Below are 14,713 nucleotides of genomic sequence, written 5' to 3'. Positions count from 1 at the left end.
GGTGCAAGTTTTATTATTTCCACTTGGTTGTTCTTTCAGGTATCAAAATTTACAACTGAGGATTGTCCTTAACCTATTGAGTGTTGGGGCATTTTTATCCTATAATGTTTGTTGGACAAGGGCACCGTATTTAGGGCAGTTTTAGCCCCCTTTTATGCATAAAAATGGAGAATTTATACGCAATTTCGAATGCCTAGCTTTTAGGATTTTTTGTTGATTTATTTCACACCTATTTTTTGGATCTCGAAGACTTTTTGGCTGGTAGGACACACCTATGCATTGTTTCTACTAGGTGGTTTTTAATAATAAGTATGTGCACAAGGGTCTTGGAAATATTTCATGGAAGAAGATCATGCCTTAGGTACTAAAGAAAGATTTGAGGCATTCAAAACACTCAAACAATCCTACAATACCTTTTGGAATCACTTTAAACAACTTACAAAATGTGTCAAGTGATTAGGTAAAATGGAATTGGCCATGAGCTATTTTCCAAATAAACTACAAATGAGCACACAAACTTACAAGTATGTAGATACTTAAAAATGCACATGTATTTAGGAGCATGCATGTGCATAGAAGTTTTAATCACTAACAATTCTTCATACAAATTTTCTTCCTCAATTTTCTATTTTAAAATAATTCTCTCATCTTAAAATATAATTTATTTATATCTATAATATATTTTCATATCAATATAATTTATTTATATCTATAATATATTTTATTTTGATAATGACCGTGTTTTTTTAAATTAATATTATAAAATAAATATTTTAACTATTTTTCCTTTAAAATTGATATCACATTTTTAATACAATTATAAAAAATATATAAAATACGGTTTCTCATAATAAAACTGTGTTACAAACGATTTTTTTTTAAATACGTAACGGGTCATTTTTTTAATTTTAAAGACCGAACCTGAAACAGGTGGCATTTTTAAATTTCTTTTAAAGAGGTGACGTCATTTTTTAAAGACCCAACTTGAAATTATGTTTAACTATGTCTTTCAAATCCACGTCACTTTCAAATCCAAATAAAACTGTCTTTCCAAATCCACGTCACTTGCTCGCATACAATTCGATGCAGGAAGCAACTCGTAACTTACTTGATCATATTCCACGTCATTTACTCGATCATATTAGCTTGTATGCCGATTTCAAAATTTAATACTCTACGGCTACATTGGGCTCCGTGCGCAGCGGTTAATAATCTCTACGGCTACATTGGGCTCTGTGCGCAGCTGGCGGATTTGAAAGGGAAAAACTCGAATGCATTTCAAATCCGATATATCATTATTACATTTAGACGGCAAAAGAAAGGGAAATCGCACTAGCAAGCTTGGCCGACAGATATAGGAAGAACAGTGGCCAGTATCGGCTTTCATGGCTGGGAGTTGGTGGGCAAGCTACGTTTCATGGCTGGGATATGGTGTAGAGTATCTGTGTTTCGATTGGCTGCTAAGTGGAGAAGGAGATTGGAGAAGGGCTGAGGAAATTAGGTAGTAGATAGAGTAGAACATATTTTGGGTTTGTTGGAGAAGGGTTGAAGAAATTAGCTAGCAGAGTAGAACAGATTTTGGGTTTGTTGGAGAAAGGTTGAAGAAATTAGGTAGTAGAGTAGAATTTTGTGTTTTAGAATTTGGATTTTAATACTGTGTTTTCTTTTCTTTTTGAGCATGGCCATGCTTATTTGTTTATACTTTGAATTTTGCCTGTGAATTTTAGTTATTTATTTATTTTTGTTTTGTTTTGAAAATGGTTTGTTCCTCTAGATTGGGTTGTTTGCTGTTTATTTGGTTCTGCATTCTGGTTTGAGAGGTGAACACTGGCTAGTTGGGGGTTAAGAGGGTTGATTGGGAGAGTGAGGCGGGGGTTAAGAGGGTTGATTGGGAGAGTGACGCTGCCAAGAATATAAGATGGGATGACTGATTAATGGTGAAAATTGAGAAGGTATATATTATTTTATTTGTTATTTAAAAATTTTGATGGTAATAGGTTATTATCTGAATTTTTAAATCACTATGTATTGAATGTTTAAATCACTATCTATTGTATTGCATTGTCTACAGAATATTTATGAGTATTTTGTAGAACATTTTATCTTGTTTTTTTAATCTTTTGTGGGTTAATTGTCCTGTTCCTTTTTCAAGTGCAGAGGAAGGAAGAACTATACTACCAGGAAGGAAGAATTATACCACCAGTTAATAGTGGTGGAAAACACAGATGCTGTGTATTTTCTAGATTGCAGGTGAGCATTAACTTTTGGTTTCTGTCTTATCTAATTAATTTCTAATTAAATTTTAATGAGGAAAGTTAGGTGTACTTAATATGATTAGGGTTTAGATGCATACACACCATGCATGCAAGGGTGGGGAAAATTCTCATAATCTTTAGTGGGTTATTCAATGTCTTTGAATTTTATTTTTTGTACTGGTTATAATAGGGTTTCATTATTGAGTATTGTTTGTCAAAGTTCAATATATTGGTGTTGAGTAGTGCAGCATAAAACCCTCTGATGCTTAAATCTAAAGAAGAATTTGGGGTTCTAGAATTCTTCTTTTAGAAACTGTTTGTAGAACATTTTATCTTGTTGTTTTTTTCTTTGGATTAACTTGTCCTGTTTCCTCTTCAAGTGCAGAGGAAGGAAGAATTATATGATCAAGAAGGAAGAATTATACCACCACCACATGCTGTGTATTTTTTAGATTGCAGGTGGGCATTAACTTTTGTTCTCTCATATCTAATTAATTTTTAGTGAGGGTAGGGTAGGCTTACTTAGCAAGCTTAGGGTTTAGATACAAACACACTATGCATGTAAGGGTTAATAGTTCATTATCTGAATTTTTAAATCACAATGTAGCTCATGGATAGATTACTCTGTAGAGCATTTTATCCTGTTTTTTTTTTGGGTTAACTTGTGGAGTTTCTCTTCAAGTATAGAGTATGGAAATACTATACCATGAAGGGAGAATTAGAGCATGAGTTAATAGTGGTGGAAAACACACATGCTGTGTATTTTTAGATTGAAGGTGAGCATTAACTTTTGGTTTCTGTCAATATCTAAATAATTTTTAATGAGGGAAAGATACATAGGTGTGGAAAAATTTCGTAGTCTTTGATTTTTTTTGGGTTATTCAATGTCTTTAGATTTTATTTTTTATAATGGATATCATAGGGTTTTATTCTTGAGTATTGTTTATCAAATTTCAATATATTGATACTCAGTAGTGCCTGCATTAAACCCTCTGGTGCTTAAATCTGAAGAAGAATTTGGGATTTCTAGATTTTTTCTTTTAGGAATTATTAACATATGTTTAATATGTGAGTAAAATTTAATTTCAATTTTATTATAATTATTTTCCTCCCTGCATGTTGCAAATAAATTTTGGTCATTGAATGTTATTTTATCCACAGATTTTATTTTTTTGTACTGGTTGCCATAGGGTTTTATTCTTGGGTATTGTTTGTCAAAGTTCAATATATTGATGTTGAGTAGTGCCATCAAAAAGACCCTCTGATGCATAAATTTGAAGAAGAATTTGGGGTTTCTAGAAATTTTCTTTTAGGAACTGTTTGCAAATGTTTAATATGTGGGTAAATTTTTATTTCAATTTTATTATAATTTTCTTCACTGCATGTTGCAAACAGATTTTGGTTATTGGAAGTTTTTTATTTAGGCTAGTGACCCACAGTCCAAGCCATGTTTGGCTTATAAAACATATTATGGGGTGAGATCATTAACCATTCAGTGACCTGTAACAGTCAATTCGTGCTAGGATAAACCTTCTAATGCTGAAAGCTAAAGAAAATTTTGGGTTTCCAGAATTTTCTTTTTAGTTACTAGTTGTAGAAGTTCAATACTCGAGTTAAATTTTATTCCAGTTCTATTATAATTCTTTTATCTCCTCAATACTTTATTCCAGTTCTATTATAATTATTTTATCTCCAACATTTTGCACATAGAATTTGGTCATTGGAGGGTTCCCTATTTAGCTGAGCAACTCACAATCCATGCCATCTTGAACTTATAAAGTAACACACATTTGGGGTGAGATTATTAACCAATCAATGACCCCCAACAATCATATTCATCAATCTCCATTTGTTATTTTTCTTAACCAGCTTGAACAAAGTGGCTTTAGGGATCATGGATAGACTTACTAGTCCGGGAGAAAAAGTGCTGGTATGCCATCTAAGATGGATGGAATGAGACCTGCCAGGTCACACTTGCATTAGATGGAAACACACCACCTATGCAAAAGCACATTGAAGCAAGACTTGTAGGAAGACATTTGGATTCAGCAAGACCCCATTATGTAAGCAAACACTTTGAATCAAGGCCAATTTAGAAAATTATGGTTCTCAAATGTGTCCTTACCTATCTAAGTGTAAGCAAGTAGCATGGGATGAACTAACAATAGGTGTGCTAGGGGGTGATCTAACCTAGATAAGGAAAGAAGGTTCAAATACTTGGCAGGGGTTAGCACCTCTGTTTAGTCTTACTCGAAGCAAATCCTAAGTATGTGATTTTTTCTAATGAGGAGTTCAGGGTAGGCTCATTCCTTTTATTTTACAGAACATTAACTCAAATCCGATTCAACTATCTTTGTGCAAAATCAATACCTACGTTATGGTTTGGAAGAAGAAATATAGTTCCTACATTTTCCTTCATATTAAGTATGCTGTGAACATTTTTGTAGCCAAGGCCCATAAAAATGCCTTTTATATTTTTCAATTTAAGAGAGTACTACCCTAGTCTTTAAGCATTGCATTCCTTTGCATATTGATCTTATATGGACGGAATCCAACTCCTTGTGTTTCTAGTGTGTTTATTTATGTCAGTGACTGCTAAAATTGGAGAGTAAGAATGGAGTATCTTTTATTGATTGATAATCTTCCTTTAGGGACAGAAACAGTCGAGCCAAAGCAATTAACTTATCTCCCAAACATAAGAAAATATTTGGTAAAATTAAACAATTCCCAAACAACGATCCATTTCTCTCCATTCAACAATATTATAAGATTTACCAGTTCATTTTTAATTATCCAATTGCATTCATATATCTTATACCCATAACAAATTCCATCTATCCATTTTTGCTTAAAGCAATGTGAGGGTTTACCCATAAGGAAGTGTCTGGTTATTCATTAATGAGTTTGCTGAGAATGGGTAACTTAAGGACTTAACCCTCCTAAAAGGTAAAAGGTTAGTGCATGAAAGAGTTAACCAAAAAGAATCCACCTACATAATCTTTTTACCTCCTCCTATAATATCCAACCATGGTAGATACCTCTTAGTCCTTCTCTTGCTCAAGTGGACAAAGAGAATGTAAAAAGGTTTGCACTCTTTGAACATTTTAATTCCACTATTTAAAATTTTGTGACCATAAAGTAACAAAGGAGTCTTTAACATATAACATATGTATATAGGTAAGACAAAGGGTCCCTTCAATGTGTTCACAGTTATAATATAGGAGCCTAATGTATATAGGGTGCATTCAGTTAGATTCCGTTAGTCTTTTAACTTTTTTTAATTGTTATAAAATGTATCCTTAAACTTGCTTCATGAATGAGCCAGTAAGGGACCTTAAAGGTGTTAGAAATCAATGAGTAAGGTAGAAATATAATTGATCTAAAATGTATCTTTAAGGCTACTTCATGAATGAAGCAGTAAGGGATCTTAAAGGTGTCAAAAGTCGACCAGTAAGGTAGAGCCAGAAATGAGCATGGATTTAGGTGGATGATGCAACCCAGTAATTCGTTGTAACTCACCATTTTGAACCTTTTTTCCTTTAGCCTATCTTATGAGGTATGGCGAGTTACTTTTATGAGCCATCAAACCAAGCTCTTGGGGTTAGTTTTCTACTTTTTGTCCCTTCTGTTGGGGTTCTCCCTTCAACTAAGAGAAACAAGTGTAGAAAGTAGAATGTCAATGAAAATGATCAACCCATGAAGCTATGATCAAGAGGGGTATTCTGGATGGGGGGAGGAAAGGGCGCAAGAGGCACATTCAGATGAACCTGGCATTCTTGTTAGTTGGATGCCAATGATGAAAAGATTTTTATTAAGATGATCACCTACCATGCACCCAATAATTAGGAATGGTGGGTTTACACATAGCTATTAACCCATAACAGACCCAATTCCCTTCTTAAAAATATAGATTTCGGTACTAGATATGTGCAATTCTTATTAAAAAATCAGATTGCCTGAAAATGTTTACCCATTGCCCTAGTCTTGGTTCCTTTTCTAGTTTTGTAGCAAATAAACAGCCCTCTCATCTTTTGCATATTCAGCTAATAATTTTTTCTGCGTCCCAGTTCTACCTTAGATATGGCACATAGCTCAGATAACATAGCTAAGAAATCAGCTGAAGCATTATTTATGCACTTATATTGAATTTCAAAGTAAAAACCTTGTAGTTGACTTTCCAACTTCACCAAAATTCCACTAGGAAAATGAATACTCCAAAGTTTCATGCTCCATTTGGATTTTGAGGCGTTGTCCCAATAAATATGGCTTGAATTTTACTATAACATTCATAAGGGTCAACATTTCCTTATCATAGATGCATAACAACTGCTCCTTGTCAGTCAATTTCTACTTTGAAAAGCTATAGGCTGCTGATTTGCATGACCATAGTGTTCATGTCAGTGCTCAAAGCATCATATTTCACTTAAAAAGTCTGAGAAATTTGGAAGTGCAAATACAGGGCTGGGCCTTTTTCATGCGTCAGTAGCCCCCTCTACAGTCCCCATCCATTTAAATTGATTCTTATTGGTAAGATCAGTGAGGTTTGTCATGATGCTTCCAAAGCCCTTGACAGAACTTCCTATATAAATTGCATATTCTATCAAGTTCTCTCAACTGAGCCACATTCTTGGGAGTTGGCCACTCAAGAAACAAAGAGTGAAATCCAAAAAATAAAGAGTGAAACAGAGCCAGCACTGGATGATTGAGAAAATTGTCTCAACCTCTTTGATCACTATTTGATAGGAAGCAAAACTAAACGATTTTCATTCTAAATATTTTGTGTTCTTTGCCACAATAATGCTGGGATAAATGGAAATACACTGAGAATTAATTTAGAAAAAAATAAGTTAGCAATGAAGTTATATTAGTTTCACCTTGTGTACAAGTATTTAACAGATGCCCGCTTGTAACACGTATGTAACAGATGCCCGCTTGAGTGTTACAGCTTGCATAGATAAGAAGGGACCCCTTCTGCAGCCTCCATCCATTTGAATCCATCCTTTATTGGTAAGGTTGGTTAGGTGTGCCATGATGCTTCCAAATTTGACAAGACTCCCTACATAAATCACATATTCCGTTAATTTCTCTTAACCGAGTGACAGTCCTGGGAGTTGGCTAGTCAAGGATTAAGGAGTGAAATTTAAGAAATAAAGAGTGAAACAAAGCCAGCCCTGGATGATTGAAAAAATTGTTAGGCTTCAGGTTCATTGGTCACAATTTTATAGGAAGCAAAACTAACTGTTTTTCATTTTAAGTATCTTGTGTCCTTTGCCACAATAATGTTGTGTTAAGTGGAAATATACTGAGAAAATCAATTGTAGACAAACTTAAGTTACTGATGAAGTCATTCAGTTTTGTTTTCTGTTACATGTATTTGATAGATGCCTGAATGAGTGTTATAGTTTGCATAGATAAGAAGGGAGACCTTCTGCAGCCTCCATCTATTTGAATTGATCCTTATTGGTAAGATTGGTTAGGTATGCCCATGATGCTTCCAAAACCTACAGACTCCCTATATAAATTGCATATTCTGTTAAGTTCTCTTAACCTAGTCACATTCCTGGGAGTTGGCTAGTCAAGGATTAAGGAGTGAAATTTAAGAAATAAAGAGTGAAACAAAGCCAGCCCTGGATGATTGAAAAACTTTTAGGCTTCAGATTCATTGGTCACAATTTTATAGGAAGCAAAACTAACAGGTTTTTCATTTTAAGTATCTTGTGTCCTTTGCCACAATAATGTTGTGTTAAGTGGAAACATACTGAGAAAATCAATTGTAGACAATCCTAAGTTACTAATGAAGTCATTCAGTTTCATTTTCTATTACAAGTATTTGATAGATGACTGCTTGAGTGTTATAGTTTGCATAGACAAGAAGGTAGCCCTTTGCAGCCTGCATACATTTAAATCTATCCTTATTGGTAAGATCAGTGAGGTGGGCCATGATGCTTCTAAAACCCTTGACAAACTTCTATATAGATTGCATATTCTATTAAGTTCTCCCAACTGAGTCACATTCTTTGAAATAAAGAGTGAATCAGAGCAAGCCCTGGATGATTGAGAAAATTGTCAGGCTTCAGATTCCTTGATCACAATTTGATAGGAAGCATAACTAGCTATTTTTCACAAGTATCGTGTGTCCGCTGCCACAATAACGTTGGGATAAATGGAAAGATACCGAGAGAATCAATTGTAGACGAACTTAAGTTACTAATGAAGTCATTCAGTTTCACTTTCTGTTACAAGTATTTGATAGATGCCTGCTTGAGTGTTGCAGTTTGCATAGATAGACATTGGTTAAAACTTAAACCACATTAGCACAAGATGTCAAGTAAATTCAGAACTTTGAAGCCAAAACACACATCACTGAAAATGAAGACCTAACTTGCCACTTTCTATTACTTAAATAATTTCGCCTTACATAAACTAGATCTGGAGAAGAAATCTGTAACTGTGAACCTGGATGAACTGTAATTCAAATTTGAGTACTAAAACCTTGATGAAAAAACTGAGATCTGTGAACTAGACAGAGATAGAATTAAGTAACATAACATCATAGCCCCTCTTTCTTCTTGGACACATACTAGCCTTAACGAAATAAACCAGATTTGGAGAAAAAATCTATAACTGTGAACCTAGTAGATGAAACTGAGAGCTTGTGAACTAGATCTGGAGAAGAAATCTGTAACTGTGAACCTAGATGAAACTGAGAGCTATGAACTAGACAGAGATAGAATTAAGTAACACACATGATATGTACTATGTCTTCGACATATATAGTCCCTCTTTCTTCTTGGCCACATACTATCCTTAACGATAAAGAAAGGTCATCAACTCCTGCATTCATAAAAAGTAGCAAGGGCAGGGGTACTCCATGATTGGAGTTCTTATACATGTGAACAGGTTTGTCTCCATCTGGATTAAAGACCCGCGTCAAATCAACAGTCTCATCTCCGTGGGTGTAGCCAAAAAGCTCAATGCTATATAAATTGCATATTCTGTAAAGTTCTCTCAACTGAGTCACATTTTTGGAAGTTGGCCAGTCAAGGAAGGAGTGAAATTCAAGAAATTAGGAGTGAAACAGAGCCCGCTCTGGATGGTTGAGAAAATTGTCAGGCTTCAGGTTCCTTAATCATAATTTGATAGGAAGCAAAGCTAATGGTTTTCTTTTCTAATCATAATTTGATAGGAAGCAAAGCTAATGGTTTTCTTTTCTAAGTATCTTGCCTCTCTTGCCACAATAATGTTGGGATAAATGGAAATATTTTGGGAGAATCAATTTTAGACGAACTTATGTTACTAATGAAGTCATTCGTTTTCACCTTTTGTTACAAGTATTTGAAAGATGCTTGCTTTTGAGTGTTACAGTTTGCATTGATAAAACGGTAGTCCCTTTGCAGCGGCCATCCATTAATTGAGATCCTTATTGGTCAGTGAGGTGTGCTATGATGCTTCCAAAACCCTTGACAGTATAAATTGCATATTCTATTAAGTTCTCTCAAGTGAGTCACATTCTTGGGAGTTGGCCAGTCAAGTAAGGAGTAAAATTCAGGAAATAAGGAGTGAAACCGAACCAGCCCTGGATGACAGAAAATTGTCAGGCTTCAGGGACCTTCATCGCAATTTAATAGGAAGCAAAACTAACAGTTTTTCATTCTAAATATCTTGTGTCCTTTGTCACAATGATGTTGGGATAAGTGGAAATCCACACAGAGAATCAATTGTAGATAAACTTGAGTTACTAATGAAGTCATTTAGCTTCACCTTCTGTTAATGCCTGCTTGAGTGTTAGAGTTTGCCGTGTAGAATGGGCCTTTTTTTGGTCATAGTAATTCCTTTGATTATTCAGATCTCTTCAGTCTGATGCTCTCCAAACTGAGCTATCACACTAAGGGGGATTTTACTAGGCACTATATGGTGCATGTCCAATAATTCTTTTACTGCTCTTTCTCTGTCATCTTTAACTTAAGATACATGTAGGGTGAACATTCTACTGTTCCAGGGACCCAAAAATATATTTCTACTGTTCTTCATGGTAAATAGCACATCTCCTCTGATGCATATTCACTTTATTCATCCTGTATAGTTCAACAATGAGTATATCTTTGAATGTGGTTGGTAATACCAATTGCACGTCTTCTGATGCATATTCATCGTATTCATCCTTTATAAATGAACAATGAGTATATATTTGAATGTGTTTGCTTTTCATATAAGCAAATTCATCAACTCCTTTGGACTTTGATAGCTTGTGGGATGGTCACGGAGGAAAGAAATTGAGACCCATCATCACAGTTGTTGAAACCCGTCATGGCCAGTATCGGTTAGTTTAGAAAAAGTATTGGATCCTGATCAAATAAAAATAGGTCAATTGTTGCACCATATGTAAAGAGTTACTTCACTGAGTGAGTTCTGTGAGAGTGATGAAACGGAACCAGCCCTGGATGACAGAAAATTGTCAGGCTTCAGGTTCTTTTATCACAATTGGATAGGAAGCAAAACTAACAGTTTTTCATTCTAAATATCTTGTGTCCTTTGCCACAACGATGATGGGATAAATGGAAATACACAGAATCAATTGTAAAGAAACGTTAGTTACTAATGAAGTCATTCCACTTCACCTTCTGTTAAAAGTATTTGACAGATGCCTGCTTGAGTGTTACAGTTTGCCATGTAAAATGAACTTTTTTTGTTTGTCATAGTAATTCCTTGGATTCTTCAGATCTTCAGTCTGATGCTCTCCAAACTGAGCTGTCACACTACTGGATAGGCAAATGGGCTTTTTACTAGGCACTATATGATATATGTCCATGTCAAGTAATTTTTTTACTGCCCTTTCTCTGTCATCTATAACTTAAAGATACATGTAAGGCGAACATTCTACTGTTCCAGGGACCCAAAAATATACTTCACCTGTTCTTCATGGTAAAAATTGCACATGTCTTCTGACGCATATTCACTATATTCATCCTATATAAATCAACAATCAGTATATCTGCATATTCACTCTATTCATCCTGTATAAATCAACAATGAGTATATCTTTGAATGTGGTTGGTAAATTGCACATATCTTCTGATGCATATTCACTATATTCATCCTGTATAAATCAAACGAGTATATATTTGAATGTGGTTGCTTTTCATGTAAGCAAATTCATCATGCATAAAGCAACTCCTCTGGACATTGATAGCTTGTGGGATGGTCATGGAGGAAAGCGATTGAAACACATCACAGATGTTGAAACCCTTCATGACCGGTATCAGTTGGTTTAGAAACAGTATTGGACCCTGATCAAATAAAAGCAGGTCAATTGTTGTACCAGATGTACATCGCTATTCAATTGTTGTCAATTGAATGGATGTACATCGCTATTAATTAAAAAGAGACCGATTTCAGTATGTCTTGCGATGTGGGGCCTCGATCACTGTCCCATCAGTTTATGTGTTACTACCCTAATGATTCGAAGAGTTACTTCCCTGAGTGACTTCTGTGAGAGCGATGACCTCTCATCGGAGAGTCTGGAATACCTTTTTGATAGTTTATGTTTTTAAAACCAATTCATTATGCCTATCCAGATCGATATATATACCCAGTCGGAGAGTCTGGAATACCTTTTTGATAGTTTATGTTTTTAAAACCAATTCATTATGCCTATCCAGATCGATATATATACCCAGTCGGAGGGTCTGGAATACCTTTTAAAAACCAATTCATTGTGCCTATCTAGATCGTTATATATATACCCAGTTGCTCTTCGCGTGGATTCTGTTGTTTACCTTGATTTTGAATTAGTGAATCTTTATCCAGATACAGAGGTGTGTAAACCGCTTAAATGGCCACATTAACCCCCGAATAGGGTTTTAGGCGGTGGCTTCCTCCATTGATGTCGACGGGATTCGTTTCGGTCTTCATTAAGAACTCTCAGCCAATTGGATTTTCCCGTAGACAGGAATTCTGGTCATGATTTCTTAAGATAGTAATATCATTAGGCAAGGATTTTCATTTGATAGCACTTTCAATACCTCGATACAAAATAAAATGATAATAACATTTACATTTACAGGTCTTTCTTGAAACTTGAAATGCTTTAAGAGATGGGATGGGTTGCTTAGGTGTACCCTAGATATTATTTTTGTAATTTATGACTATTTACTTCATACCTGAAATTTACAATGAATTAATTTTTATTATATATAATAGTTATTTGACTGGGAATGATAGTTAATTATTGTTTTTTGTTTTTATTATTATTTTTAGTAAATTTGTAATCAAAAATTTGTTTTCCCATCTTCTTATGAAACAGGTGTTAAACAATTGGATGGGGAGAGGGCTTTTGACCAGAAGTCATAGAAGATGATGGAATTGTCTTTCCCAATTTCATGTGAGATTATTATAATATTTATAATAGATTAATTTTTATTATTTATAATATTTATTTATTTTGAAATAGATGTTGAAAAATATTTAACTATTTTTTTTTAAGCAGATGCAGATTGTTGTGACAGAGTAATATATGAGAAGGTAGATTAAATTTTCTCCCAATTTTGTGAGATTTTTTTTTTTTTTTTTGCCTGCAATTTTAAATGGGAGAAAACTATTTTTTTAATTGTTTTTGTTATTTATTATTTTAAAATAGGAATATGATTAAAACTTTAATTTTCTGATGGTATGAAACAGAGATCAGTACAAGAAGAGTGTGCACAGCAGCAAGATGGGAAGTGCTTCACACAAGAAGAATCACAGCAAAGATGGGAAGTGCTTCACAAAGGCTCAAACTCTGTCAAATAATCACATATTAGGTGTAATTGTAAATTGTATTATGATTTTTGATGTACTCTCACAAACTATACTTTAATATATAATCAGATTTTTTTTTGAGAGGGGCTAGACCCTTCTCACAACCTCCAAGATAGCTATGGCCAAAGCTATCTTGGAGGAGTCTCTTTCTGGAGTTTTTTTTTTCAATTTTTTTTTTTGTTTTATTTATAATTATATATATATATATAAATATATATATTTTGTTTATAATTATTTATTTAATTAATTAATACTTTTAAAAGGAAAAAAAAAATCAAACTTCATATTTTAAAATTTTATTGAGCATGCTCACATTTTTTTTCACATTCACATTGCTTTCACATGACACTTACATATAATAACCTCAAATGATTTAATAAAAACTGAACTCATAAAATTATATTATTTTCTAATTTTGTTTGACAACCATAAATGATTTAGTAAAATTGAACTTATAGAATTACATTCTCACATTTTTTCACATTCACAATTCTTTCATAAAAATAAACCACATTTAAAAATTCTGATTCAAGATAAACTGCTATATTTAAAATTTTGTTATCTAATAAAAAATAATATTTAAAATTTATACAAAAAAGAGACTAAATTTTTTTATATTTATTTGTGTTGTGTTGTGTTATGTGTTGTTTGTGTATAATATGATTATACACACATGACATTGTGCTTAATATGATGTATTTTGTATTTTAAAGTTATGAAAATTTAATAAATATTAGTTTCAAAGATATATGTACAATTGTATTATCTTGTGTTATCTCATATGCATAAATTTGTATTTTTTATAAACACACATATGGTTTTCAACTTTACATTTTAAAATTGTACATCAAAATTTGTGTGATCTCATATAGTTACAAACATATATGGTTTTCAACTTTACATTTTAAAATTGTACATTGAAATTTGTGTGATCTCATATAGCTACACATAATTTATTCTTAAATTTGTATTTTTATAAACACATATATAGTTTTCAACTTTACATTTTAAAATTGTACATTTAAATTTATGTGATTTCATATAGTTGCAAATACTTAATTCTTCATAAATGTGTATGATTTATTAAAATCAACTCATAAAATTACATTCTCACATGTTTTCACATTCACAATTCTTTTGTAAAAATAAACTACATTTAAAAATTCTGATTCAAAATCAACTTTTGTTATCTAATAAAAAATAATATTTAAAATTTATACAAATAAGAGACTAAATTTTTATATTTATTTATGTTGTGTTGTATTGTATTGTATTGTAATGTGATGTGTTGTGTTGTGTTGTGTTATTTGTGTATATATGATTATACACACTACATTGTGCTTAATATGATGTATTTTGGATTTTAAAGTTATGAATATTTAATAAATATTAGTTCCAAAAATATTTGTACAATTTGTATTTCTTGTGTTATCTCATATGCATAAATTTGTATTTTTTATGAACACATGTATGGTTTTCAACTTTACATTTTAAAATTGTACATTGAAATTTTGTGTGACCTCATATAGTTACAAATAATTAATTCTTCATAAATTTGTATTTTTATAAACACATGTATAGTTTTCAACTTTACATTTTCACATTTTTTGACATTCACAATTCTTCCAAAATTCTTAATTCTTCATAAATTTGTATGATTT

General features: G+C 32.9%; 1 long non-coding RNA gene across 7 annotated transcripts; it reads left to right on the top strand.

The window, feature by feature from the left end:
- The first annotated feature begins 1,191 nt into the window (after nt 1–1,191).
- LOC149145771 (uncharacterized) lies at nt 1,192–12,993 on the top strand. Of its 7 annotated transcripts, XR_016264654.1 has the most exons (7): nt 1,192–1,952; nt 2,153–2,250; nt 2,636–2,714; nt 2,943–3,031; nt 12,559–12,636; nt 12,742–12,776; nt 12,933–12,993. It is a non-coding gene; the product is annotated as an uncharacterized LOC149145771 (long non-coding RNA). The 7 variants fall into 7 exon arrangements; XR_016264648.1 differs by lacking the exon at nt 12,933–12,993 and having other exon boundaries at nt 2,158–2,250; nt 2,641–2,714; XR_016264650.1 differs by lacking the exon at nt 12,933–12,993 and having other exon boundaries at nt 2,158–2,250.
- The last annotated feature ends 1,720 nt before the right edge of the window (nt 12,994–14,713 follow it).

Source organism: Pinus tabuliformis, chromosome X (genome assembly GCF_031772625.1).
Source record: "Pinus tabuliformis cultivar Carrire ecotype Pingquan chromosome X, CPIR1, whole genome shotgun sequence".
NCBI lineage: Eukaryota > Viridiplantae > Streptophyta > Pinopsida > Pinales > Pinaceae > Pinus > Pinus tabuliformis.
The sequence above is the reverse complement of the archived record's forward strand: the minus strand, read 5'-3'. Positions and strand labels throughout refer to the sequence as shown.